Genomic DNA, 27827 nt, shown 5'->3' with positions numbered 1-27827 from the left:
ACTATCAGAACAGCTGAAAATGTACGCGAGCAACTTGCAACAAAGTTTGTGACCTGAAAAAGGCTCAAAAACTAATAACCCGTTATTGTGGTTGTGGTGATTTGTTTCGGCGTTCCACGTTATCCTATCCCGTGGTTGTCCCTTCATCTTTGAATTTACTACTATAATCTAGCTACTTTTAAATCTACTTACTGCAGTCATGCCTATCTTACTCCATCCAATTTTTGTCCCTTTCCTACCACTTACCGACCTAATCAAATTAATGTTGGCACCTCACGACGGGTCCTATTAATGGGATCTTCTGTTAGTCGCGACATAATTTTTTTTCTTGCCAACTCGATTCAGCATCCCTCCATTTGTCATACCACAAACCCTTCTGATTTTCAGTATTACTTTGTAGCACCCCATTTCTAAAGCTTCTGTTCTCTTTTTGTCTCATCTGTTTGTCTTCCACTTTACCCTTTCGTACAGGGCTACACTTGGCAGATACCTTCAGAAAAGGTTAACATTAAATTTATATTCGATGTTTGTAAAGTTCTCTTTTTCTGAGATACTCTTCTGCTATTGGTAGTCTGCATTTTATGTCCTCTCTGCTACGGCCATTCTCACTTACTTCGGACCCGGGAGCATCGTCAGACTGTAGTGAAGATTTCTCCTTGAAATTTCTTTTTTTCAGCGTCTAATATAAAACAATACTCTTGATTTACTTGTTTACAAAGACTTTTACATTATGTTCAAGGTCTTTATATTTTACTTATCTAAGGAAGGATTTTCCTTTTTACAGAACAGCATAGGAGCCTCCGTCACTGCGCCACATGCATTCTCACCACTTAATACACTAAAGACAAGACTGAGGACACATGCGTTTGCATCAGACGTCATAACAGCTAGTGATTTCATTTAATGCATCAAACAACAAGATGGTACAGTAATGGAGCTCTAAAAGTTGGTCATTATAAAATTTAGGACACATACTGTATTTCAGTTTATATATATAAAAGCTTTGTTGTGTGGATTACTTTAAAAAATTAGTTACGATTTAATTTAACTTTCAATCTCAGATAATGAGTCCTTTCATGTAACGAATCAAATCAGTTGCTGACGTGACATCAGATGTGAGCGCATATGTATCCCATCTTGACTTAAATCTAGCTATGTATGAATAATTCAAACCTGTGTGCTGCAACTTCTCAGGAGACGCCTTTCCAAACAGTTTATTATATACATACTGTGGTGTCACCGCCAGACACCACACTTGCTAGGTGGTAGCCTTTAAATCGGCCGCGGTCCGGTAGTATACGTCGGACCCGCGTGTCTCCACTATCAGTGATTGCAGACCGAGCGCCGCCACACGGTAGGACCAGAGAGACTTCCTAGCACTAGCCCCAGTTGTACAGCCGACTTTGCTAGCGATGGTTCACTGACTAACTACGCTCTCATTTGCCGGGACGATAGTTAGCATAGCCTTCAGTTACGTTACTTGCTACGACCTAGCAAGGCGCCATTATCAGTTACTATTGATATTGTGATCATGTACCGTCAAGAGCGACGTTCGTCATTAATGGATTAAAGTTAAGTATTCCACCAGCTACGTAAGTTGTTTCTAAATTCTAACTTCCTTGTCCTGTTCCAGACCTCACGCCAGCCTGCGTGAGCTAAATCGTGTGCCTTTCGGCCTCCTCTAGTAACACGGTGTTGGCTCTCCTGCCAACCACAACACATACGTCAAAAAAAATTTTTACATCACCCCGGTTCCCAGAACTCCTGAAGACAGCCGCTGACTGTGGATATTGTATCACAGACACAGTCCCTTAGACTGTTCAGAGATGTCACTAAACCTGCCCAAAGATGTAAACAACTATGCATGAGCAGCGCCTATGAGACGGACCAAGTACTGCAGCCGATCAGTTCCGGTCATTCCACCAGGAAAGAGGTACACGGATCTTGTTGTCTGTAGTTCAACCATACCTGGACGGCCAATACCGCGGTTCAATTTCGTACGCATTGTTACTTTGTGTCATGAAGGACTCTCAACAAGGGAAGTGTCCACGCGAATCAGAGTGCACCGAAGTCATGTTGTCTGAACATGTAAGAGATACGGAGCACAGGGACTGTCGATGACATGCCTCGCTTAGGCCACCCAAGAATAACTACTGCAGTGGATGACCGCTACCTAAGGATCATGGCTCGGAGGAACTCTGACAGCAACGCCACCATGTTGAACGGTGCTTTTCGTGCAGCCACAGAATGTCGTGTTACGACTCAAACTGTGCGCAATAGGCTACATGGTGTGCAACTTCATACCATACGTCAACGGTGAGGGCCATCTTCGCATCCACGACACCATGCAGCGCGATACACATGGGCCCAACAACATGCCGAACGGACCACTCAGGATTGTCATCACGTTCTCTTCACCGATAGGTGTCGTATATGCCTTCAACCAAACGCCGGACACGTGTATGGAGGCAATCCGGTCAGGCTCAACGCCTTAGACACACTGTCCAGCGAGTGAAGCAGGGTGAAAGTTCCCCGATGTTTTGGATTTGCACTACGTGGGGCCGCCGTATTTCGCTAGTGATGAAGCAAGGCACCGTAATGGCTGTACGATACGCGAATGCCATCCTCCGACCGATAGCGCAACCAAAAATGGTTCAAATGGCTCTGCGCACTATGGGACTCAACTGCTGTGGTCATCAGTCCCCGAGAACTTAGAACTACTTAAACCTAACTAACCTAAGGACATCACGCACATCCATGCCCGAGGCAGGATTCGAACCTGCGACCGTAGCAGTCGCACGGTTCCGGACTGCGCGCCGAGAACCGCGAGACCACCGCGGCCGGCTAGCGCAACCATATTGCATATTGCCTAGGCATTCGTCTTCATGGACAATTCGCGCCCCCGTTGTGCACATCTTGTGGACGATTCAGTATAACGACATCGCTCGACTAGAGTCACCAACATGTTTTCCAGACATGAACCCTATCGAACCTGCCTGGGATGGACTGAAAAGGGCTGTTTATCGACGACGTGACCCACCAACCACTGTGAGGGATTTACGCCGAATCGTCGTTGAGCAGTGGGACAATCTGCACCAACAGTGCCTTGATGAACTTGTGGATAGTATGCCACGACGAGTGCAGGCATGCATGAATGCAAGAGGACGTGCTACTGGATATCAGAGGTACCGGCGGTACAGCAGTCTGGACCACGACCTCTGAAGGTCTCGCTGTATGGTGTTACAACATGTAATTTGTGGTTTTTATGAGCAGTAAAAAGGGCGGAAATGAGGTTTATGTTGAAATCTGTTCCAGTTTTCTATACAGGTTCCGCAACTCTCGGAACGGAGGTGATGCAAAACTTTTTTGATGTGTGTAATATAAAAGATATTGCAAACCCGAAAATCTTGAACATGATTCCATTCATCAGCATTCTAAGCTTCTTTTTAACGACACCACACCAAACACAACCCCATTCCAATGGTGCGGGATGACAAGGAATATTACAGGCAGTCCATTTAGGTGTTCATGGACAGCAGGCGCAAATGTCAAGGGTTACGACGCGCCTGGTGCTCAGTACAACGATCCTCAATTATGGTTATCAGACATGGTCGACCGTAAGCTCGACGACAGATGTTGATGATGTTTGGTTTATGGGTCTCCCAACTGGGTGATCATCAGCGCCCGTACACAGTCCCAACTTTTACACAGTCCAATCTAGCTACTGTCACGAATGATGATGATGATTATGATGAAATTATAACAGAAAGATACAGTCCCCGAGCAGATAAAATCCCCAACCCGGCTGGGAATCGAACCCGGGACCCCGGGATCCAGCGGCAGCAACACTAGCCACTAGACCATGAGCTGCAGACGACGAAAAATGTGCCTGCCCGTGCAGTCCAACGTCAGGTCACTGTCTCACCCGAATCCCCCACAAATGTGGATACTGCATTACTCGATCCGACCTATACGGGGGTCCTGTGAAACTCTGTGAAATGCTGATAACGCTGTCTTACATTCGTATTCGGCGTCTCCCTGTTGTTCACAGTGACCATTTAACATCTGGCTTCGTTCACGCTCCTTATACACTCTACCAGGACCGATAACACCACTACATATGATCGACATTAATACGCACTAGCGGTCATTCTACCTGTCACGAAGAATTTCATCTCTAACCAATTCCATTCCCTGTCGATGGTGTGCACTTGTATGAAATTACACTGATCGGACTGTGTTCTCTGTGCTTCACTTTCTTGTCAGGCATGTTAGTCCGCAGCTCGTGGGTTTGATTCCTTACCGGGTTGCGGATTTTCTCTGCCTTGGAACTGGGTGTTTGTGTTGTCCTAATCATTTCATCATCATCGTTCGTGACAGTTGCTAGATTGGACTGAGTTAAACATTGGACTGTCTAAAAACTGGGACTTTGTTCTGATGACCGCGCAGTTGAGCGCCCCACACACTAATCATTATCATCATAAGTGAAAAAGTGTGACTGGTTGTAAGTTTTCACCACTGATATTTCTCAAAACAGCCGAGGAGTACTCAATCCACCAAAATACACTGACTGAAAAAATCGCAACATAAAAAAAAATAATTTATAGAAATGAAATTGCGGGAATATATTTGTCTAGGTAACGTATTTAAGGATTGACATTATTAGATCGCAGGTTAATGTAAGCGTGAGATAAGTTATTGTAAATGTGAAATGTTGGTACATTAATAACACGCGTAACGGCCAATATGTTGAATGCAAGCATTCAAACGCACGTGCGTTCTACTGACGCTAGCGTTATCGTCCGATGATGTCTCATGTGTGTTCGATTGGAGATAGATCTGGAGATCGGGCAGACCAAGGCAAAATGTTCACACTCTGCGTAAGATGTTAGGTTACAACAATGGTAAGTGGGCGAGCGTTATCCTATTGGAAAACACTTCCTACAGTGCTGTTAATGGATGGCAGCACAACAGGTCGAATCGCCAGTTTACGTACAAATCTGCAGCCAGGGTGTGGGGGATAACCACGAGAGTGCTTCTGCTGTCATACGAAATCGCACCTCATGTTATAACTCCAGGGGCGCCCAAGTGTGTCTAGCACGCCACGCCCTAAACTGGATTTCTCCTAACCACACACGGCCGTCAGTGGCACCGACGCGGAACTGGCTTGCATCAAAAAACACAAGAGATCTCTATCCTACCGTCGAAAGAGCTCTCGCTTCACACTATTGACGAAGCAAAAGGCATTGGTTTGGGGTCAATGAAATGCACATTACAGAGTTCTGGCTTGAAGGTGTCCTTGAAGTATCCGACTTGTAACAATTGCTTGTGTTACTGTGGTGCCATCTGTTGCTCAAATTGCTGCTAGACATACAGAACGATGCACCAGAGACATACGCCGAATACGACGGTCTCCCCTCTCGGTAGTGCTACATGGTGATCGCCGAGCGAGATGGTGCAGTGGTTAGCACACAGGACTCACATTCGGGAGGACGACTGTTCAAGCCAACTTCCGGTCGTCCTACTTTAGGTTTTTCGTGGCGGTATGGTTTCTCTGAAAATGCACGGCCGACTTTCTTCCACATCCTTCCCTAATCCAATGGGACTGATGATCTCGCTGTTTGGTCCCCTCCATATCAACCAACCAACCACAATCCAGATCTCGCGTCTCCTGCGACCGTATATTCTCGTGAGCACCGCCGCCAGCTATAATGTACGTTGGCTTCAGTCCTGCCAAGTCATTTTGTAATATGGTGGATGGAACATCCAGCTTCTTGTAGCTCTATTACATGACCTCATTCAAACTCAGTGAGATGTTGACAAGGGCATCTTTGTTATCTTAAAGGTATTCTAGACAAAGTTCAACTCCCCACAAATTAATCACTCGCGACCGTTACAGTGTGTGTTTAAAGTAACCTTGCTTTGCATCCTCATAATGGCTCTACTCTCGTCACTCTTATGCAATTGGCACGAAATTTGAATAAATATTTTGTATCAGAAACGCGCCTACCAACTTCGGTTTATGTTGCACAACTCCTTCTTGCTGCTGCGATTTTTTTCCGTCAGTGTAATACATTGGCGTGGCACTTGTAAGAGGATGTGAAAACGTAAGCAATTCCGAGGACTGAATAGTGTCTGCATTTCTTTGACATAAAGTTGTCTGTAAATGTGGGGCTGCTAGGTCCCGCCGGCCACACGAGGCACTTTGCGGAATAAGCGCATAACGGCGATGCGGCGGAGCGCCTGCAGAGGCGGCCCGCGGCAGCGGCAGCGGCGCCCCCAGCGTGGCCGGCGCCCGCATGCGGCCTCTGGGACCGCAGAGGCTCGTATTTTGGTTTTGGGGTGGGCGGAGGGCGCCCCGTGGTGTGTAAATCAGAGCGCTGTGGTCGCCGCCGCAGCGCCGGAGGAGAGGGTCAAGGGCGGCAGCGCGGCCCTAATGTGTCTTCAGGGCCGCCGCTATGCCAGCCCGTAAATTTCAATTACACCGGCGCTACTTTATCTCATCGGGTGCGACCTCCGGTGAAAATAAAGTTCCGCGGAGGAGTTTTCTGAAATTCTTCAAGTATTGTTTGCCGAAGAGAACATTCACGCAACATGGCAACGAAGTCTTTCGGAATGGGATACTCGAATAAAAAGTACTACATCCACTATCCCCATCAAATTCGGATAAAAACCGAAATTTTAAATGACTGCCTCCGTCATCGTTATCAGGAGCTGTAACCCTGACTGTCGTGAACCTAGCGATGCTCCTACTTTAATGCCCCCAGGAAGGTATCTGAGTGCTGGATTGCACTAGAATTCTACATCTACATAAGACTCAACAAGCCACCATTCGGTGCATGGCGGTGGGTAACATGTACAACTACCAGTCATTTCCTTTTCTATTCCACTTGCAAACAGAGCCAGGGAAGAAAAACTGTCTAAGAACTGCGTACAAGCCCTAGCTTCACCTATCTTCTCTTCGTGGTCCTTATGCGATATGCACATTGGCGGCAGTAGAATCGGTCTACAGTCGGCTTCAGTCTCAAGTTCGATAAATTTCCACAGTAGTGGCTCTCAAAAAGAGTGTCTTCTTTCCTTCACAGGGATTCCCATTTGACTTCGCGAACCATCTCCGTAATACCTACGTGCCGGTTGAAGGGGGACGACCGTTCACCGCCGAACAAGGCTGTCGCTACGGAGGAAAGGCTGAAAACCACTGCTGCAGCTTACTTTCGTGGAGGACGCCGTCAACGCATGATTGTCACGTGCGCCATTCCATTGCCGCGAAAGTGTCCATAATTACCGCGGCTCCGCACTTGTCCAACAGCTCTCGCTTTTCTCTAAACCCTTCGATATGCGCCACTGCTAACGGACCGATCGAACGTATGTGTGTTTATATTTATCGATTCGGATCGCTCCCAGGGCTGTTTGCTCAGCTTACAACGACTTTCACTGTGCCTTGGGCATTGCTTCTGTCTAGTCGTTCGTTTCGTGAACTCCGTAATCTTTAGCCACAGGAAACGCCTGTTTTTTCTAAAGTTGGGCGTTCGTATCGTTTTTTGGAAAGTTCTTTACTGATTCTGCTGCTGCGTGCATACACAAACTCTGAGTCTCAGATATTATTATCGCAAGTGGTAGCGAGCGAACTGTTGTTGAAAGCAAACTGGTGTGTAGAGAAGCCGCGTCAGGACAGGTCGCAGCCTGCCCTGAAAGCGCTAGTAGCCCGAGTCGAGATTTTTGTATTAATCGAGGATTTTTGGTAATTTGCCTTTCTTGCTGCGTGTAGTTGATACTTGCTTGCGCACTGGAGAGATTTGGCAGATTTGTGTACGCACACACTGAAGGTGTATGTAACCAGATATGTAATTATTGATTAAAGACATTATGGATTAATTAAAAATTTTGCTACTCAAATTATAGAAGAAAAGAAAGGTCCGAATAAAGTTTGTCGGTGTTGGAATTGTCGATTATCAAAATACAATTAATTAATAGTTTTTATTAGTTCGTTTTATTTTTTACACGGCATAAGGCTTGTTGATCCAACCAGTCCCGATCATTTAATTTCTTTGAAAAAAGAGCAATTATTGCATCTGTAGTTGACTCCATGCATTGCATTCTGCATGGATCTCTCTGCATGTATCTAGTATTTCTTTTGAATTATTTTATCACGTTTCTGGATGGAGAATATTCACGCAATTGGAGCTGCAAGACGAGGTAAGTTGTCTGTTGCGTGAATGAATACTAAAGTATATTTCTTAGGAGACGTTAGAGGTTATTTTAAAAATCGCAGTCAGGTACAGGAGCATTGATTTTTTATGATTTATAGGAAGAGTAGTTCATTGTAGTTTTTTAGTTCTCTGTCAGAATCTACACGTCCGATAGTAGGAAGTTCCAGAAAATGTTTGGGTACTGAAATCTCGGAATACGGGTTTTCGTAATACAAGTTGTACGGTTACATATCAGATTTTATGATAACGATAATGAAATTTCACTAGGTAGCCTAGCAGTTTTTAGAGAAACGTTGTAGACATTGATAATATCGGCAGAGTTTTACGCATTTAGGTGCGTCCGTTGCAATAATAATAATAATTTCTGATAATTAAACTTATAGGTCCACCGGTCATTGTGTCACCGCCAGTGAGGCTGATCGCGAACTGTGCTCTGAAGGATGTAGAGGAATGGACAGAAATGGTGGGAATTTAAATGGGAAAGGATTGCAGTAGCTATCAGATTCGAATTGGAATGCTCTGGTAAGTAGATGTTTACTTATTTTGAGCCGCTGGTCGATGCCTCTGTAGTTTTGCCAAGTGAGCCTAAACAAAGAAAATGGAATTTATTTTACGTTTTATGTTTCCTTTGTCACAGCGTTGAATTGATAGAGCGTGGAACAATAATCATGCGATTACATATGTGTTACAAGCAATATGTCTTTCGACGATGTCTTGTACCAAGCCATTGGCTGCATATTTTGTTTCATTGTAAAGTCGTGTCGCTCTCAATAAAAGAATTAGTAACCTAATTAGTGATGAAGATTAAACAAAGAAATGGGGTGATGTAGATAGAGAACACGCGGGGGGGGGGGGGGGAGGTATGGGGGGGGGGGGGGGGGGAGCGGAGCACTCCAAGCCGATGTTCGTGCTGGTCACCAGTTTACACCACTGACAGTTATCAGGAATCATCACCTGTTAAAATGTAAGCGATTCCTGCTAGGTTTAGCAAAAGACGCCCATCAAATGAACACAACTGTAGTCCTTAACGGTACTGGGTCCCCACCAAATCACGATTTCAGTTATAATGTATGAAACAGGCGTACTTATAAACATAGTAAGCTGGCGTTCGTGGTAAGTGATGCTATGTCCTACACATATGGTGTGCACATTCAGGATGTTTTCAAACGACTGGGTGACTGGTGTGGCGTGTGTGGGTGGGTGGAGGAGTGCGGGGAGGGGGGTGAAGGCGGCGGCCCTTGCCCTGTTGCCTGGCCGGTCGTGCAGCCGCAGCCCCTGAACTTGTTGCCGAGTTAGCATGTGTTCCGCAGCCTTTACCATCAGGAGCAGCTGCACTTCGTATGGCTTCGCATACAGTCACTTCCACAACAAGCACCGTTGTTTCACAGGTCGCGTGGCCCATCAACAAGATTTTTTCGATTGAAAATTAAATCAGCTTTCACACTTTCGTCTGCCTCGAATGAAGCGTACTAACGCAGTCATGTAGACTACTCTTTAGACAACCCTCTGTTTCTATTCCTTTTATTTCATCCTGCAACGCGCTAATTAGGCAACAGGCTTATTCAGAGCCTGACTTACCGGTCGAATGTGCTAAATTGAGCTGCACACTGCTGACTATAGCGTTTCCTCCAAGTTTTTCCCATCACGTTGTTGGAGTTGTGGAACCCTGAATTCGATCGTAATTTAGCAGACGCATAAAGTACTTACGGGGGAATCAAAATCATTTCCTTCGAGTTATGAGACACAGAAATTTAGGTGAAGTGCACCAGTTGTGAGCATGAGAAAATGAGGGAGATCTAGTTCGAAAGAGAGATGTAATGGGGTAACGGGTGCGTAGTGGGACAAAGGTATGACGTCCAAATAATTTCCGATAATTCAGTCAGGTAACACTTTCAGCGACCGCCGATATTCCGGCAGTTGCCTTGAAAAGGCTGAATTCCCGGAAGTTATTTGAAAGTTGTATACCGCAGGAGAAACTTAGGTCTCACAAAGGTATGACGCTATTGTTGCTTCAGAAGATTTGTCGTAAACCGTCTTTTGAAGGTGGGGGCGTTATTAAGGTACCTAATATTACAAGGGAGCTCATTCCAGTCAGGTTCTCGCCAACGACTGGCTGAGTGATGCATTGGGACAGAGAGAATATTGCTGTGATGGGAACGAGTATTCCAGCTATGATGTGCAAGGAGTGTTAAGGCCGAGAAGAGATACGAGACACAATTTATATTGATAATACTGTAGAGAACGCAGAGTGCAAGGAAGTATCTACACTTGTCTGCATTAGCCAATAGTGGTGAAATATCATCAAAGTGACGAACGACACAGATACATGGAAAGCAGGTGTTCATCACCAATTCGGACACAGCATTACTGAGGAAGATCTTTCAAGATAACACCGACGTATAAGCCTTTGTAGTGCTTTCTTTCTCTGGTCGAAAGGGAAGAGCTCTTAATAATTTAGTAGGGTATGGAGGGATGCTGATGCCTTCTTGTACAATGCAGCATTGTGCTCAGTCCCAATCCAGCTTTTCCTCTGTTAGTTCCCACAGATTCTTCGCTAAGGGGGAAAAGAGAGATCAGTACCGTTTAAGATTAAAAATGATAGGGATTCTCGATACTCTGTGCTAATTAACCTAATATGGCCTACCAGGGCCACTTGGCTTTTGTTTGCGTTGAGGTTTGAGCCTACGATCTTTGCCCATTTCGATACCTATCTTCCAGTTGATTGGTTTTGTCTTGGATGCAATTTCAGGTCATCAGCATAAATGTGTGTTTTTTTGTTTTTTTTTTTTTTCAAGTAGGACGAAACTAATGACACGCGCCTAGTACGACTAATAGTTCTTCCACCGTTCTTGTCCCGAAAGCTGCCGCGAGACTGTGCAACACGCGGTTCTCAGTACCCCTTAGCATTGAACTGTGTCTGTTGCATTGCAGTCTGTATGCCCAGAAACCGGCTGCAAATGATACGACAGCAGTGAGTGCCCCAATGCGAAAGTTTAAACAGTTGAATAGGAATCTTAAATCCAATTGTGCCAAGTCTTACTAATTTGTGCAAAACTTTGTCAGCTTTTTGGCACATCTGAGAGACATGTGAGTTTAAGTAACGGTTCTCATTCAAGTGCATGTCGAAATACGAGGGTTGGAAACTTAATAACTATTATATACATCTCCTAAAAAATGGATAGGTGTTTCAAAGTTTTACTGACCTGCAAAGCAGCATTGTGTATAACCAGCCGGCCGGTGTGGCCATGCGGTTCTAGGCGCTTCAGTCTGGAACCGCGTGACAGCTACGGTCGCAGGTTCGAATCCTGCCTCGAGCATGGATGTGTGTGATGTCCTTAGGTTAGTTAGGTTTAAGTAGTTCTACGTTCTAGCGGACTGATGACCACAGATGTTAAGTAACATAGTGCTCAGACCCATTTGTGTATAAACCGTTGCCAGTGATGTGGAAGTCGTAGGACAGTCTTAGCAATGCCAGATGAGTTGACAGGTCGACGAATTTGTAACAGTTCTGAAGCGAATGCCGTGAAGTGTTTCCTTCAGTTTAGAAATGGAGGTGAACTTACCCCCGAGGGATTATGTCAGGGGATTGCAGTAGGTGGTATAGCACTTACCAGCCCTATCAGTCAAACAAATCAGTAACAGCTTGCGCTGCACGTGCTTGAGCACTGTCCTGCAAAATGATGGTCAGGTTCCGCAGAAAGATTCATCCTTGTCTCTAAGTCGTAAGCTGGTCGTAGGTAGCGTTCCAAAAATGAACATCATAGTGACAGGGATTTTCAGCCGCCTGACACAAGTTCGGCAACTTACGTCTTCGAAGATGGGATGAAATGATTAGAACAACAAGGAAACCCAGTCCAAGAGCGAAGAAAATCTCCGACTCAGCCGGGAATGGAACACGGATCCCCGCGATTTAAGCCCAGCGACGGTAAGCAGTGGACCACAAGATGCTGACGCAAGTTGTCGTGAGATCCTATAATTCCTTTGTTTCATTAGTCCTGTAGGTTTAGTTACAACCGCGAACCCAACACCGCCTCACGGGTGAAATATAGCGAGACTAAGTTATTTAACATACCTCTATTAAAATCCATCAGCCACCTTCGTTAAAGAGACTGAATCCTGTGGGTGGGAGAAATATCTGAGCCACAGTTACAGTGATTATTGATTACCGGGTAATCCCCCAATGTCTTGAGATTGATCTGCTACGTTTATTTTGTGTGTGAAATAACGGCAATCAAACGCGCAGAGACTTCTTTCGATACGGTGTTGTAATAAGCTATCAATACCAATGTGTAGCAGTGAGCTCCGAGAGCTCGCCCACATACATTATCCAGCTACCCAGCTGAGGAAGCTAAATGAGGCGACTCCAAGCACAGGGTGAACACCAACTTCATCAACAAAATGTCGGAAATTTTTCACAGTTAGTTTCTGAGTGTTTTGGTATAAGCGATCCGTCGTCTCCGGTGGCTCGTTACAGAGTAGCAATTTAATTGTGGTATACTCTGTTTGTGACACTTAATACCCGCGTTTCTATGTTAAAACTATAATGACGGTGAGAAATCCTGTAATATGCAATCATAAAAACGTAGCGCACAAAATACGGAGTAATTTTGGTGATCATGCTGTTGTAATAGGGAGTTACTTCAACTTTCCAGGTATAGACTGGGAGTGTCATGATGTCAAAACTGCTGCCAGAAGCAGGGATTAGTGCGACGTTGTTCTGGATGTCTTGTCCGAAAATTACTTTCAGCGGATAGTTAGAGAACCAGCTATTCAGGGCAGCATCTTACCGAGTATCGGAGCAGATTTGCGACTGGATTCAAGGCTTCCTTGCAGACAGAATTCAACACGTCGCCTTTAACGAACAGAATCGACAGATGTAAAGGTAATTTCGGCAGTACCCCAAGGAAGTGTGTGATCTACTAGAAAGCGTCGGATCATCTCTAAGGCAGTTTGTAGATGATGCAGTTGTCTATAAAAAAGTAGCATCGCCAGATGTGGTAATTAATTTGCAGAATGAGCTGAAGAGAACTGATGAATGGTGCAGGCTCTGGAAGTTGACCCTGAACATAATTAAATGTTATATATAGCGCATACATAGGACAAGATATCCAGTACTGCATAGCTACACTAGTGGTGACAAACTGCTGGAACTACTATCAGTCGCAAAATATCTGGGAGTAACTATTCAGAGCGACTTTAGGTAGAATAACCACATAAAACAAATGGTGGGAAAATCAGATGCCACACCCAGATTCATAGCAAGAATCTTAAGGAAATGTGACCCATCCACGAAGGAAGTAGCTTATAAGGAACTTGTTCGACTGACTCTTGAGCATTCTTCATCCAACCTATATGTCAGATAGGACTGACGGGAGAGATAGAGAAGATTCAAAGAAGAGCGGAACGTTTCGTCACGGGATTGTTCACTCGGCACGTGTGGGTTATGGACATGCTCAACACACTCCATTGCAGACATTATATGTGAAGCGTAGTGCATCACGTAGAGATTTGATATTGAAATTTCGAGAGAGCACTTTCCGGGAAGAATAGGACAATATATTACTTACTTCCCCCCCCCCCCCCCCCAAATACGTCTCCCGTAATGACAACGTGGAGCAAATTCTGGAAATTAGAGCCAATACAAAGGCTTATTCACCATCATTCTTCCCACGTGCTATTCGCGAGTGGAACAAGGATGAAGGGCTCAGTTAGTGGTACAAAAAGAACCCTCCACGACAGACCATTAGGTGGCTGACGGAGTATGATGTAGGTGATTTAGACGAATGAAACATCCCTCAGACCAAACATGTACAGTTTTCTCACAGTACATTCAGTCACTTCTGTTAGTGAGCAATAGAGCGCGTAACAGATGCATAATTGTCGCCCTCACGTACTTTTCGCAAATATCAACCGTGATTATCGCCATAGACTGTACAGCGATGCACCATCGATTTTCTTACTCGCTAAATAATTGCAAGAATTTTTTAATTCTGGCAACCGAGACCATGTGACAGCTGCTGTCTCGTAAACTTTTCTTTCAACATACTCCAAGAAGAAGTCATTCAATCTATTGACGAAGCTGGTCTAGGAACAGAGCCAAGATGACTAATCCTTTGTTGTTCACCGAGTGAAAAGTGTGCTGGTGCCACTTCATGGTTCAAATGGTTCTGAGCATTATGGGACCTAACACCTGATGTCATCAGTCCCCTAGAACTTAGAACTACTTAAACCTAACTAACCTAAGGACATCACACACAGCCATGTCCGAGGCAGGATTCGAACCTGCGATCGTAGCAGTCGCGCGGTTCCAGACTGAATCGCTTAGAACCGCTCGACCACTACGGCCAGCTGCCACTTCATGTTGAAACCACATAAGGTAACATACTGTATTGAACAGGATCGTGGAACTGTATAGGCAGTAGTATTAGATCAGTTCTTATTACATCTATGTATGTATCCTGCTACGATCGTGTGTAGGATGTGTCAAATCAGAGGCAAGTTGAACGTAGGCAGCTTCTTCTACCCTAAGTACCTTCTGGATAGTAGAAGTCAACGTAGTATGTTGCGTGACACCAGAGTAGCCTTCAGCTCAGTGCGCCAGGCCGTAGACACAGCAATGCCATCAGTCGTTGTAGTGATACAGCGTGTATCCAACACTGCCTACGAATTAATCATCTTCAGGTTGAAGCTCTATTGTCTGTGTTTTCAGTAACAATACAATTGTTTTTGGGCGGGTTCCGCCTCTAGCAAAACACAATTTTTTTTTCGTCCCAAACAAAATTGTGTTTTGTAAAGGCGGACCCCACCCAAAAACATTCGTATTACCGACGAAGTTGTACAGTGTGTTAAGTGCATTGCTGCGAACGAACCTTTCCTGTCCGCTAGTTACACATACACAAATCATTATCCCAGTAGCATGGCCAGTACTAGCCGATAAGTCACAGTGTGATGAAAACAGTTCGCGTAGGCTGCCCACGATGTTCGGTTCGAATTCATATTGTACGTTGCTCCCTGCAAAGTCAATGAGGCATACTGGCTGTACTTCCATCTCCACGATTGCTTTCGTCTGAGTGGCTAATACTTATTTGAAACTGACCATTCCCGACAGTTATGAGCGTCTTCTCCTGTCCTCTGTACCACTCATCACTAAATGCTGGTACGGTTCTGCTCGATGTGCAGACGTGGAAATCGTTCTCGACATTCGTTCTGGATTCCGCAATTTTTGAAATCATTCCTGAAAGCAGTCAAAGAAAATAACATGTTAATTGGCTTGAATTCTGTTCTAGAGTATCAGAGGAGTCTATAATGTATTTCACAATGTAAACCGTGCGACTAGGTACAGAGGTTGCCACAACAGGCTCTTATTCCGAAGGAGTAAGGTTGAAACCCCTGTCATACCATCCAAATTAAAATTTTCTGTTCTCCTTAGTCCAACAGAGGTGAATGTCGGGATGGTTTCACTGGAAAACGCACCACCGATATGCATTACCAACATTCTGAAACTGAACTGGAGCTCTGTTGTTAAGAACCACGTCGTCCGACAGGACACTAAATCAAAATCTTCCTTCATTCTTTCCGACGTTTTCCACCTAAGCTTTTCTTTCATAGCGTTTATCCTGTCACACGAGGTCCGATGTTTTCATGATTTGGCAAATGTATGTTATTGCAACTTCTTGGCAGAGTGACACTGTCGGCGCAGTCGTCAGGTCACCTGAGAAGGGGAATTCAACTAATGAATTCTTTGTTCTGTGTGTTATCGTATTCTTATTCTTCTGTATCGTACTTTCAATGTCAGATACTGGTGACCACCCCAGTGAGAGCGCTGGAAACCGTCTGTAAACCACATTCAACCTGGCAGATGTACCAAGCCAAGTATCGTTATTCTGCCGCAAGGATTCAATCCAGAACTGGCTCACCGCCTGGTCCCAGAAGCTAGAGTGCTGCGCGATACACTATACGCCCACGCCCTACTCCTTGAAGGCCGATGAAACAAAATGGAACACTAAATTAAAATAATGAGAGACAATTCTTGAAATACACTACTGGCCATTAAAATTGCTACAGCACGAAGATGACGTGCTACAGACGCGAAATTTAACCTAGGGGTAGACGATGCTGTGATATGCAAATGATTAGCTTTTCAGAGCATTCACACAAGGTTGGCGCCTGTGGCGACATCTACAACGTGCTGACATGAGGGAAGTTTCCAACCGATTTCTCACACACGAATAGCAGTTGACCGGCTTTGCCCCGTAAAAAGTTGTTGTTATACCTCGTGTAAGGAGGAGAAATTCGAACCACCACGTTTCCGACTTTGATAAAGGTCGGATTGTAGCCTATCGCGATTGCGGTTTATCGTATCACGAGATTGCTGCTCGGGTTGGTCGAGATGCAATGACTGTTAGCAGAATATGGAGTCGGTGGGTTCTGGAGGGTAATATGGAACGCCGTGCTGGATCCCAACGGCCTCGTATCAGTAGCAGTCGAGATGACAGGCATCATACTGGCATGGCTGTAAGGGATCGTGCAGCCACGTCTCGATCCCTGAGTCAACAGATGGAGACTTTTGAAAGACAACAACCATCTGCACGAACAGTTCGACGACGTTTGCAGCAGCATGGACTATCTGCTCGGAGACCTTGGCTGTGGTTAGCCTTGACGCTGCATCACAGACAGGAGCGCCTGCGATGGTGTACCCTACACACCGCTGAACCTAGGTGCACGAATGGCAAAACGTCATTTTTTTGGATGAATCCAGGTTCTGTTTACAGCATGATTATGGTCGCATCCGTGTTTCATTTCAGCAGGATAATGTAGGACAGCATGTTTCAGGTCCTGTACGGACCTTTCTGGATACAGAAAATGTTCGACTGCTGCCCTGACCAGCACATTCTCCAGATTTCTCACCAATTGAAAACGTCTGGTCAATGGTGGCCGAGCAACTGGCTCGTCACAATACGCCAGTCACTACTCTTGCTGAACTGTGGTATCGTGTAGAAGCTGCATGGGTAGCTGTACCTGTAAACGCTATCCAAGCTCTGACTCAATGCCCAGGCTTATCAAGGCTGTTATTACGGCCAGAGGTGGTCGTTCTGGGTACTGATTTCTCAGGATCTATGCACCCAAATTGCTTGAAAATGTAATCACACGTCAGTTCTAATATAATATACTTGTCGTATGAATACCCTTTTATCATCTGCATTTCTTCTTGGTGTAGCAATTTTAATGGCCAGTAGTGTACAATCAGAGTTCTGTCAACGAGACGTTACTTGTATAAAAACCAAAATATCTTGACAGGACTAGACAGCGAGTTCGCACAGTGGTAAAAGACTGTACTCTCTTTGGGAAAACGACGTTACAAACCTCAGCCTGCTCTTCCAGATGTAGAATTTTGCTGTTTCCTTAAATCAAGTAAGGAAATAACAGGAAAGGCTTTAACCAAATTTTTCCCAGGATTCCTGAGTCAGAAACTCTGATCCATCTCTAATGACTAGTTCATCGACGGACCGTTTAGCTTTAATATTTCTTCCTTTCTTCCATATGGACAGAACTATTTATTAGCTCAAATAGTCTGTCAATTTCGCTGGTCTTTGAGCTTGAGGAACGGACTAAAGGTGGATCGGTAGCCAAAGAGCCGCTCACCTAAGTGGAAGGACTGAGGAACGACGTTTCGTTCATCAGTCCCCTAAGTTCGGTCTCGTTCGCCCCTCGGACTCATTGGATTAGTCTTGTTCTTTGGCCGGCCACTGTGGCCGAGCGGTTCTATGCACTTCAGTCCGGAACCTCTCTGCTGCTACGGTCGCATTGATGTGTGTGATGTCCTTAGGTTACTTAGGTTCAAGTAGTTCTAAGTGTAGGGGACTGATGACATCATATGTTACGTCCTATAGTGCTTAGAGCCATTTGAACCATCTTGTTCTCTGCCAGGTCTTCCCTCGTTCCTGGTTCAGGTTCCACCAGTTTCGTACATTACCGAGATAGTGTTCCTTTCGTTCACTGAATTCGCCGTTTCTTGCTCAGTTTCCAATAGTTCTAGAAATCTCGCCTTCTTGGCATGAGCCGTTTTGCATCTATGGTGAATAATTTATAACTTTACTATAATTATAAATTAAACTTAACATAAGATGACCCGATTGGCGGGAACTCACTTTTCGACATGCTTGCCCATAACTGCGACTTTAGCTTCCATTAAAACTATTTATCAATGGCAAGGTTCAAGTTTCGATGTTCATATTCTATGAGCTGTTAAAAATAAAATTTGAAAACGAAATTAGATGTTTTTCTTAAAGCAGTGTCCTATTCTATATTGACTTTTCGGCCTCCATAACATAAGAGATAATCATCTGAAGGTTAGAGAGCAGTCGGACTAAGTGGAGTCCATTCGTTTCCTCAAGTCGAGAACTACGTAGTTCTACAGTACATGGAACACTTGCGTTGAACATGATCGCCACACGAGCCTTTTAGAGTCCAGTAAGTCAGCCATGGTCAAGCAGTTTATTCTGCCATGGAGATCGTCGCCTCTAGCAAATCAATTTGAGATTCAGTTACCAGGCAGTCTGTGGAAATATATTTGGTGGAGGGTCTTATTAATCATGATTGCAGCTTCAACTGGATCCAGGTGATATCTTTCATACATCGAGAAGAAAGAATCTCTCGACTACAGGCACGTGTAGCGACAAATGATTTTATTATGTTGACACCTGAACTTTAAGTACGTGGGTCCCAATCCTGACAGGGAGCACGTATGTAGTATTACCATTACGCATGCGCCTGCCCGTCTCAGATGGTGCAGTATTCTAAGAGGGCGTTAAGACGCTCATGAAGTGGTAATGTGTGGAGCTACGCCTGTGCTCTTGGTTTTGGTAAAACGTAGCAATGTGCACCAGTAAGGCCTCTACACCTATTTTTGGTAAAACTTAGCAACCTGCACCAGCAATCTTCCGTATAACACACACAAACATATACATACACGCACTTCCAGATGGCTGAATGGTTGTCAACCGAAATATTGTGGCAAGACGTCGACATAATTCGGGTCTTATACCGAAGCTTAAGTTCGACGGGTAAACGACATTTATCCAAATATTTCAAAAATTTTTAATGGTGTCTTTTTTATTACCTATCGCGTATGTCCCAGGAGAAATGATCGATTTTCAGATATCTGACAGGAACGATCATTCGAAGCAAAAAGTCTAGTAAACACGAGCTCCAAAATGAATATCTTAAGAGCAATAAACACGTCATCATTTTCGGTACTGTGAAACAAATCTCTTATACAGCAAGCTCTTTGCTTTCTGTGTTTTGACATGTGGCAGTGTGGATGAAAACAAGAAATACATGAGCAGTAATGGGTTCTAAACTGCATACCTTAACAGATATGAGCATTTTTTCATCTTTGATACTGTGAATTAATGTCAACGAGTGATAATTTGTCTTATATCTGAATATTCATCATGTCTGCCGGGATATCCGCTATATAGTTCTTCTTTCTTAATGAAATACGTGTCACGAGAGGATTTAAACATTTCATTAGAAATATATAATGAATTTTCGTTTAAAAATTAATGCACGGACATGCGTAGAGGAGGGATCGGCCGTCACCCCATAAAAAACGCGGAATTAGCATCTTATCCTGTGACGCAGAAGATGTGCAGAATCTGTTTCAAGTAAGTCGGAACATCCAACGGTTACTGACCTGGAACATGTTTATCCAGAACAGTTTGTTGTTATATCTCAAAATTGTTTCTCTCTTCCCACGAAGCTAATCAATTTTTGTACGACTCTGTTATTGGGCGCACTACTTCTAGTTTCCGCTTTTGATTTTTCTGCAAAACCTACATGGCATAAAAATTAGATGACACAGATATGGTGTGAGAAAAAATGTTAAAGGATCCAAAAAATAAGCGGTCATCAATGAACTAGTTCCGTAATTTACCCGCCTCTATACCGGACGTATATTACAAAGTAAATAAAAATATATTTAGAAGACTTCTGTTCGATGTCTGCCACAGTCTCGCATTCTTTTTTCTAACAAACTGTTATAGGTACTCCCGTTGGAGACAGGGAGAAAGGACAGATCTGATAACGAGAAAAAATAGTGGCACCGAGGAGAATGTCAACAAACCCTACAATAAGATACGCGGAGCCCAGCTCACGAGATATTTCTGTAAACGGCATTTCTGAATGTCGCGCATGCTATCGACGCTCGAAAAACTGAGTTCCGTGCCAGGAAGCCGTAACACTCCCAGTCAATAAACTGCATGCTGCCGATGGCACGCCAGCTCGCTGCCGCCGCGCCGAGGGCCGAGCCGAACCGTATCATGCAGACCGACCACCTCACCCTTTGTCGCCAAACGTACCGACTGCATTCCACGGTTACGCTCCCAAATCAGAATTTATTGCAGTGACTAGTTTCTGATAAAGCTACAGAGAGTGTATATGAACAGGAATATTCTCTCGTTACTTCTTTCGTTTTTCGTTTCCGTTTTACAGTGTCGCTTCCCCAAAAGTTCTCGCCCTACTTTGGAGACCACGGTATGCACTGACAAAGCAACATCTACAAGTATACATGCAACATAGGCTTCCGAGGCCACCGTCACAGTCAGAATTCGTTTCTGTCTGTGATCGCATTGTCAATATGTAAGACTTCCAACGTTTCGGTCACTACCACAAGTGGCTGAAGAAGTTTTACACATTGACAATGCAATCGCTTGCAGTAGTGGCCGAAACGTCGGACGTCTTACACACCGACAATGCGATCACAGGCACAAAAAACTTTATTGACAGTCTCCAAGTGTACGAGTAATAATGTGGTCGCCAGTACAAGTAACTACAGCTGAAGTATGGCTAGGGAAATAATGAAGATCAATGACATAGCCGTGTAGAATTTAAAGGCTTTCCTACTTTGGGACGCGAACCAACAAATCTTTGATAGCCAAAATTTGCGTTATTGAGATATGTTACCATACCTGGGGTTGGCAGATAGTGACGTACCTGTTCACATCTATAAAATACTTTATGCTTTACAAAAGCTACTTGCTTATGAATTCTTTGAGGATTCCCTTGTATCATAAAGAACTTAATCTAGTCTTCTCCAGTAAATAGTACAGACATAAGTCCCGATTTTTTTTTGCATTACCATGTTATTACAGAATATTTATCACTATCGTTCATTACTATCATACAACGCTTGATTATTATTGAGTATTATTATTATTATTATTAGTAGTAGTAGTAGTAGTAGTAGTAGCAGCAGCAGTAATAGAGGAGGTTGTTTTTATGGTCCCTATGGTGTATTAATAATCTTTCCGCTTAAGCACCTCTCTCATGCCTCACTGCTTCGTCAATATACGACATGATGCAAACTTTTCTTCTAACTCGAGTTATCCCTATATTATTGTATTCTGTATTAATTGTCCTGGCTACCTTAGAAAATGGTCTCCCTACCCCATTCATTCTTCAGGCAACTACTTCCCATAAATGTAAAACGTCTCACATCCTAATACTTCTAAAATTTATATTTAATTCCTCCCTTAATCTCGAACAACCGAATACGAACGTTCTTCACTTTTCCCACGCAATGCGTCCTCTGACAAGTTGTTGTTTTGTAAAATGTAAACATTTCATAAAATCTATATTTACACACACACTCTGCAAACTACTGTGAAGTGCATGGCAGAGACCATGTTCTTTTGTTGAAGAATGTTCTATTTGTCTGTGTCTATTCCCTCCTGTTGTCTTCCTTGCTGTGATCACCGCCTACAACGCTGGTCCCCCCCTACAATGGTCCTACGGTATCTTTAAATTTTACTAATCCGGTATTCCATGTACAAGTTCAACAACGCAGACCCCAGGTCCAGTTCCGTTACACGTGTAAGTAGGCTCTGTCCGTTTTCTTATTGGTAACGCCACGTAGCGCTCTGTATGAAAAATCACTGGCTGTGCCATGTGCAGTCTGTGGCTGGTTTGCATTGTTGTCTGCCATTGTAGTGTCGGGCAGCGGCAGCTGGATGCTAACAGCGCGTAGCGTTGCGCAGTTGGAGGAGAGCCGCCAGCAGTGGTGGACGTGGGGAGAGAGATGGCGGAGTTTTGAAATTTGTAAGAATTGGTGTCATGAACTGATATATATATTATGACTAAAGGTAAATACATTGTTTGTTCTCTATTAAAATCTTTCATTTGCTAACTGTGCCTATCAGTAGTTAGTGACTTCCGTAGTTGGAATCTTTTATTTAGCTGGCAGTAGTGGCGCTCGCTGTACTGCACTAGTTCGAGTAACGAAGGTTTTTGGTGAGGTAAGTGATTTGTGAAAGGTATAGATTAATGTTAGTCCGGGCCATTCGTTTGTAGGGATTTTTAAAAGTCAGATTGCGTTGCGCTAAAAACTATTGTGTGTCAGTTTCAGCACAGTCGTGTACAATTGTTCAAAGAGGACGTTTCACATATACCAGTCGTGTATAATTTTTCTAAGGGGACGTTTCACACGTATCTTCCTTGATTTCCCGCATTCACATAACTTTCTAAACCACTTTGTAATCCATTCCTTCAGCTAAAAGTTATTCTGACTTTTTTCCCCAAGAAACACGCACACCTGTAGCGTTTTATATAATTTATTTGCGTATCTGTTGTTGCACTATTACCATCTGCTTTATTATTTCCACTAAACCAACTGTGACTGAATACTGTAAGCGTTAGAGGGTAAAGGATTTATCAGGCCGTTTCATTAAACTGTGAAACAGGTGTGAGATTCCGATTACTAGCACCGGAACACTGCTGATTGTGAATTCATCAGTTTATTAATTTCGAGCATGGTTTAAAAGTTAGCAATGCACTATTCAAAATTTATCATTGGGCTTCACCGTCTAAATAAATATGGTTTACGTTATTTCAAACCACGACTCTCAGCGTAGGTGTAAAATCTTGCCGTAGTTTTGAATTAACTTAAATATTTATCGTAAGCTGCTCTTAGCCACTTTTATTTCTGTGCTAGCACAGACAGTGTTTACGACGCTAACTTAGTATGTTGTATAGCTATACGCAAATGGGGGAACCAAGTTTTCCAAAAGTCATATTCGAATATTTTAAATTAAATATACAATCGCATCCTACTAAACAGATACAGAAAACGTAAAGGAGACCAATATTATTTTGGATATGTGTAACTTTAGTATTGCTGTAATTCTTCATGGAGATGACTAATTTCGTGGCTTTTACGCCATTGGTAATGCTACCACTTGTCTTAGTGATGACTAATTTGATGCCATATATACATATGCAGTAAACACTAGATGAAATCAAAGGTAGTGTGATTACTAAAACTGTCACATTTTCTGTTTAGAATATTAAACATTTTATATTTCCCAGTACAGTAGCAGAAATGCTTGACTTAAATGATACCTTTATTACATTCGAATTTGAAAATCTTACAAGCTTTTGCCTGGGGTAGCTCCCATAGCCTCAAGGCGGGTATTTTGTGTGATATAGACCCGATAACTATCGTACGGGTAACAGAAAATCAGGATAATTCGTTTAAATTCGTTGAGGTAGTATAATGTAACCTGTAAGCATTCGCGACTTGCCAAAAATGAAAGGAAATTGTTCGCATTGATCTTGAACTATTTATTGTACCACTTTACATTTGAGTCGTTCTCATACAATAAGACATGTTTAGGCTAATAGTTCGTTAGTAATTCAGCAAGTTTCTCTTTTTAGGTAGATTTGTATTGTTTTTCAAGTATAAATTATAGCTTTAACTATCCAAGAAAGCCAATCATACGAAAAACTTCTGCTGATTATTATACATCTCACTAAAAATTATTTGTGTAGCGCAGTCCGTAGAACTAAATTTCTTTTGTGTGCAGCATTTTAGAACAAATGGCACGCCACCGATATCGGATTTTATGTTTTCAGCTGTCAGATAACCCAACATTCCTGTATCAGTTACGCAGTTCCTTCTAAATATACTACCACTATTATGTCTCTCACTTACGTTCGGCTCTACCGAGCTTAATCCACCTTTATGCCCAAGTCGCTAGGTCGTGGAGAGCAGTAACTCTCGAAGCAACCCCAGGCTGTTGATGAGAACTATGGTAATGTCTCTACGCACGAGGCATCGACGACCTACATTCATCTGACGGAGATAATAAACTCTACGTTTCCCTTGCTTTCTAGAGGAGAATTAGGTGATGAACCGGCTCTGTCACCCACCTTCCCGATTCGTTTCATGTCAATGTGCAACAACACGGAAGAAAAACACAACATACGAAGCACCCTTTTCGCAGTTAAGTACACCTGTTACACATACAACTAACACACAGAGATCGAAATTACTAGTCAACAGAGACCGGAATTACTAATACCTATTGTTCACAAGGAGCTTAGGAGATCAGCCGTACCTTGAGTTAATGAACTTAACGCTGTCGTAAGGGACAAATATTCTCAAACAATTGTCATTCTCCTCAGCCTTGCGAATCAATCCCGCGATACGTACTGGTAAGCAATGGTCTCTTCCATGTCCATGACATAACACATACTGCATGTCAATGTGGCAGAGAGTGGCGTTACATTTCGGCACAGCTAAGGACGTCTGGCTACTTTTAGAGACACGTAAGCCCCTGTCACAGCAATAGCAGATGGTTCTAGCGATCTTCGACGAGAGAATCTAAGCTTTATACGAAAGTGTAAATGACCTACTTTTGTTCTCCATTTGGCACAAAGGGCTACACACACCTGCCTATCCCCTTATAAGTTACTCAAACAGGAAAAAATAGTACCATAAATAACAAAACGAGGCTCTGGCAAACATTTTTTTAAAGGCACGTTCACGGAGATATTACTTAAGACGTTTGTCATCTGCGAAGTACTATATTCCATTGCTTTCTATAATCGAATCTGGAGCCAAGAACAAAAATACAATGACAACGAAGTAATTATTGTAGCTGAAATAAAAAGTGTAGCTAATGTGAAACATGATGATAGCGGAACACTAAATTCACAGCAAATAATAAATTTCTAACTTGGTTTACTTATATACAAATATCATTTTAAATGATGAACTTAATCATATACAGCGAATAGCGTCCCACCAAAAGCAAATGGAGAAATCGCCACACATGCGAAGCCACGTTACAATTAGCTCTTTAGAAAGCAAGTATCAGTTGCACCAAGCTTAGTTGTTAAATTGAAACAATAACGAACTATGGGTACATGACATTCAAGCTGCCCTGCCTCAATACCTGATGGTTTTGACAGGTTTGATGTGATTATAGAGGTAGAACCGAAATGTATTTTGTGTTCACTCTGTTTAACAGTACTGAGGTACACTCTTTCCAATTAAATGGAGCCTACTGGCGCCATTACTACAAACACTCGTCCTAACAGTTCCAGCCAAAGTTCACCTTATCATCTCATTAACAGTACCCTTGTGGAAATGATGTGAGCTTATGCTCTCCTACATCATCCTACTTTTTCTCTCCATTCTGCCATAATGTGTCAACGGTGTTATACTGCTAGATATTTCTGTCCATTTTTTGTGAATGATTAATGTTATTAAATGTGCTATTGCCACAGAGTCACAGTGATATATATGTTTGAACATGTAGTACTTGTACCTGTCTTCAATGGCAACTGTTCTTCATTTTATTTATTCCTTGGTATCTTAAAACATGCTGTATGGTCTTGCCCCTTTATTCTTGTCCATGTCTCCCACGTGTTCCTCTCCTCGTTGAGTCCGCAAGGAACCTCTTCATTTCTTGTAATTCCACGTAATTTACGTAAACATAACAGATGAAAAAGCCCCACTTGATGAATAGAATAATATCGTCTTATGACATAAAAATACCTATCTTTCTTGTTCTTTGACACAAACGCATTTGTCAAGTCAGCAAGTAGCGGGCGACACACAGAGGCAAAGATCCTTAGATATCTTGTGCCTTAGTTTTGACAGATTTTTATAATGTTTTATATACAGTTAGTTCTATTGACACAAGCATGTTGTCCTACGACTGTATCACTTTAACGCTGATGTACTTTTCCTAGTATAAGTACATGTTATGAACATTTATTGTATTCACACACACATGCAGACACTATTGAGTCTTCCAGACTGATGTGAAGGTGACCATTATTGGTTAAAACTGGTTATAAAACAAAAGTAAAAATCTCTTTCGATCAAATTTTGTTACAATCGCCAGAATTTCAGTTTGCTGCGTTCGTCCTATATTATTGACTGCTCACTGTCCTGACAAAAACATACGATGACCAGTGTCCTGACCATTATCTCTAAGCTGCTTACACATGGAACAGGAAAAGAAAAGAGAAAAAAATAACAAAACTAAAACAGATGGTGTTGTGCCGCGGATGAAGGACTTGCGACGTACTCGTCACAGAAGGAGGCGCAAGTGTGCTGGCAAACGCGCTTACCCTTGAGCAGCGGCTCAGCTGAGCACGGGGGACGGCGACGTCTGCGCAGCCCGTGGCATGTCACTCGGCGACCCGCACCGCACAGTAGGGGCGCACGCTACGCTGCGCTACGGAGCGCCGCTCGCACAGCCACCACAACAGACCGGACAGGACGCGCGCCCGCGCCACACTGCGACGGCGAGGCCGCCGCCAGCGCCGTCTGCCGGCCGGCCGCCACAACTAGCGCCGCCGCCGTGCGTGACCAGCGGCGTGGACGTGGAGGGCTTCCCCACGGCGGACGTCCTCAATAGGCAAGCGTAATTGCGGCAGCTCCTGCCTTCGCGAAGCCAACCCCAGCTCACATGTCTGAACGCTACAGTGAAGAGCTGGGTTTAATGCCTATTAGATCTCCTCAACGGATAAGTTCAAACTTCCCACGTGACACTGTAATGTAGCCTGGTCATCGTGATACCGTGGTCTAAAGCCGTCGGTACACGGGCCGTGCTGTCGAACGTCAACGTTGATCGTGCTAAGTTCAGCGTGCTGCTGAACGCTCAGAAACGATGCGACTTGTGCATATGGTACGTGGGCCCCAACGTGGTACACGCGATCACAACGCACTCCAGCGGCAGTTGCGGAATGTTTCTAGTTCGTAAATAACACTGCTTACTAACCAGGAGCACGTAAAATTACCACGTTAGCTCAATTAAAACGTACATTTCCTCCATCGTCCACGAAAAGGGAAGTACCATGTCCAATCTATAAGGACACAGGCTTACAAAAGTTCCATTACCAACAGTGCGATACAAATTTGCAATACTTCTCCACATAAGACAAACATTATTTCATCATTCCAACATTTTAGTAAAACCCCAAGGTAAGCCGTACTTAATCACTGCGCCTACACAGTAGCAGAGTCTTTGCAGCAACCGTAAATAAAATGGAGTAAAATATCTTTATACACGAAGCGCAAGCTGTCGTATAGATTGCCGGCCGGGGTGGCCGAGCGGTTCTAGGCGCTACAGTCTGGAACCGCGTGACCGCTACGGTCGCAGGTTCGAATCATGCCTTGGGCATAGATGTGTGTGATGTCCTTATGTTAGTTAGGTTTAAGTGATTCTAAGTTCTAGGGGACTGATGACCTCAGAATTTAAGTCCCATAGTGCTCAGAGCCATTTGAATTTGTCGCATAGATTAAGCCAATCGAACAAAGTCACT

At 43.7% G+C, this 27827-nt stretch overlaps 1 protein-coding gene across 1 annotated transcript in view; it reads right to left on the bottom strand.

Moving 5' to 3' along the window:
* Window positions 1–26782, bottom strand: part of LOC126275269 (discoidin domain-containing receptor 2-like) — a 741207-nt gene extending 714425 nt beyond the window's left edge. Inside the window, exon 1 of the mRNA XM_049977182.1 lies at window positions 26631–26782. The gene's annotated coding sequence lies outside the window, so the exon portion shown is untranslated. The remainder of the gene's footprint in view (window positions 1–26630) is intronic.
* Between the last annotated feature and the right edge of the window lie 1045 nt (window positions 26783–27827).

Source organism: Schistocerca gregaria, chromosome 1 (genome assembly GCF_023897955.1).
Source record: "Schistocerca gregaria isolate iqSchGreg1 chromosome 1, iqSchGreg1.2, whole genome shotgun sequence".
Lineage (NCBI taxonomy): Eukaryota > Metazoa > Arthropoda > Insecta > Orthoptera > Acrididae > Schistocerca > Schistocerca gregaria.
This window is presented reverse-complemented; position numbering and strand designations above follow the sequence as displayed.